A 3085-nucleotide genomic window follows, 5' to 3' on the forward strand; every position below is an offset into this window, starting at 1 on the left:
TGGATTAACACCTACAAAACCAGGACTAAGGAGAGGAAAGAAACAATACAGACAATCAACTGCCCCAAGACAGACACAGTCAGTCCCACAAGCACCCATGGCACGAGTTTTGCCTGTCAGCAGCTAGAGGTGCAGGGCCCCAGAACCCAGAAGCCCTGCACCAATCTCAACAGCTGGCAGGCTTCATGGCTGCAGCAGGGGCCACCATCCCTGCAGCTTTCATCCCACTGCGCCTTAACACACAGGGTCACCCATGGCATGAGTTTTGCTTGTCCACAACTTGAGCTGCAGTTTTCCCCAAACCCCTGGACTTATCTTCTTGAAACCTGGCAGGCTTTGTGGCCTGAGCAGGGGCCACCACCCCTGCAGTTTTCATCCCACTGCGCCTTAACACACACAGGGTCATCTATGTCACGAGTCTTGCCTGTCAGCAGCTTGAGGTACAGTTCCCCCCAAACCCCTGCACTGATCTTCTCGAAACATGGCAGGCTTTGTGGCCTCAGTAGGGGCCACCAGCCCTGAAGTTTTCACCCCCTTGTGGTGTAACACATACAAGTGACAGGAGTTTTGCTTTCAATAATTTGGGGCACAGTTTCTCATAAAGCTCTGCATCAAACTTCTTGAAACTTGAAAGGTGCCATGCTTTTGACAAAAGCTACCATACCTGCAAGTTTCATCCAAATCAGATAAAAAACATCAAAGTTATAGATATTTAATTGATTCCCCATGATACCCTATGGCCGGATCTCCGAGGTGGCTCCGAAGCTTTGGAGTCGCTTTGGCCACATCGAGGTGGAAACCCAGTCCGGAGCTCCGGGTCAGATCCCTGGAATCTGAAGTGGCCAGATCCGAAGCTGGATCGAATAGCTGCCTACCCACACAGGCCTACTACTCAATCTACAAGGAGTAACTTTTCTTCAGAATGGAGTGACTTACACCAATAAGGTGCTATACTGTGTCTGTTTCTGTTATCCAAAAGTAACTCAAATTAGTACACATGCATATCTATACCCTCTGTGCCATGGCTCCTCAAATGCCAACAGCTGATGGAGATTTGCTTCTCAAGCTACAGATTTTGCAGCATTACAATATAGGAGTTTCAGCCCCTTGATTACTATGAAGTGACAAGTGATATATATGACGTCATTCTCCCCTTGTACTTGGCCATGGTGAGGTGACAGCTAGAGTACTGCATCCAGTTTTGGGCTCCACAATTCAAAAAGGATGTGCAGAATCTTGAGAGAGTGCAGAGAAGAGCCACACGCATGATCAGAGGTCAGGAAAACAGACCTTACGACGACAGGCTGAGAACCATGGGGCTCTTTAGCCTGGAAAAGCGCAGGCTCAGGGGTGATCTGATGGCCACCTATAAGTTTATCAGGGGTGACCACCAGGATCTGGGGGAACGTTTGTTCACCAGAGCGCCCCAAGGGATGACGAGGTCGAACGGTCATAAACTACTGCAAGACCGTTTCAGGCTGGACATAAGGAAGAATTTCTTTACTGTCCAAGCCCCCAAGGTCTGGAACAGCCTGCCATTGGAGGTGGTTCAAGCACCTACATTGAACACCTTCAAGAGCAAATTGGATGCTTATCTTGCTGGGATCCTATGACCCCAGCTGACTTCCTGCCCTTTGGGCAGGGGGCTGGACTCGCTGATCTTCTGAGGTCCCTTCCAGCCCTAATGTCTATGAAATCTATGAAATATACTATATGCAATATAATACCAAATAGGAGACACTGCTTGACCACTGAATCTTCACATATACAAACTAAGCAGCCACCCTGCTTTGGGAAAAGAGCCTCACAATCACCTCCCCTCTGATAGCTCACATACCTGCAGCTCAAACCTGTGTAGTTCCTATCCTACCTTGCAGTCCTCTGTGCTGCAGAATGGAAGCAGACTGACATCTGCACCTCCTCCTGACTTTGGAAATGCCCAGTGCAGGCCCAGGCACCTACCTCCATGGCACAGTCTGAAGGAGTGGGTTTATTAATCACTATTCAAGCTTTGCAAGCAACATTGGAGACACTGGGCATGTCTACATGTTCAATTAAGACACAAGAATAAACTTTGGCACATACTGAGATGTTTGAACATGCGCCCAGGACTGCAGTGTGTTGAGTCAGGTTGGAGGGTGCACCAGTGTGGGTCTAGCCGGCAGACAGCCCTGCACTGAAGCACCTTCCTGCCCCAGGCAGCCGGGTCTGTGTCTGCACAAGTGTTTCTGTGCACTGAAGAACTCCAATGTAGATACAAGTAATATCCTATAGTGGACTTTATTAGTTTACTGTGGCCTAATAGGGCCGCATGTGCAGACACTGAGATGTTCACTGTTGAGGTAATTAGTCAGCTCCATGATAAACTTCTCCTGTAGACACACCCACAGGAAACAGAAAAAGGAAAGCTGGGTAAGTCAGGGGACAAATGCCGGGCTATGCAGTAGAGACAGGGCAGGTCTGATGGCCAGGGGAACAGTTGTGTTAGCTGGATTCCAGGCTGGCTGTGTGTTATGTGGGTCCCCGTAAATTAAATCAAAGAAAGGGGCTATATCCTACCCTTGAATATGTTGTATGCCCCCAAAGAAGCATAGGGGATGTGATACAGGAAAAAGAAGAGCCTTTAGGTTCCTACCCTGCCATGTGTCGGTCACATTTGTTCATATTGGCTGGGATGTTTTAGTGAGGGATGACCCTGCTTTGCCACCTTGCAAGGTCCCTTCCAGCCCAGCTTTCCTATGCCCTTACAATCTGTGGTTTGGCAGTTGATCTGCTGAGAAGCACTGAAGTCTTATGTATTTAAGAAAAAAACACTTTTTTTCCTTTAGTTATTCCCGCCAGTGCCTAAACCAAACACTCATCTACAGTTTGAGTCTGTCTCCCGCTTTTTAATTCCAGGGCCAGTGACTTACATATTTGCTGTAGATGTATATTCATATATTCCAGTGAATTACATTTACTCAACCTTCCCTTGCACTGTTATTGGTTGGGTGAAACTGCTGGGTTTAACTGTGGCCTTCAATTTAAAGAAACTTAAAAAGAATTCATTAAGGTCTTTTAACAAGCAACGCTCTCCAGACTTTGA

Source organism: Gavialis gangeticus, unplaced genomic scaffold, assembly GCF_001723915.1.
Source record: "Gavialis gangeticus isolate Ggan-Ray unplaced genomic scaffold, GavGan_comp1, whole genome shotgun sequence".
Lineage (NCBI taxonomy): Eukaryota > Metazoa > Chordata > Crocodylia > Gavialidae > Gavialis > Gavialis gangeticus.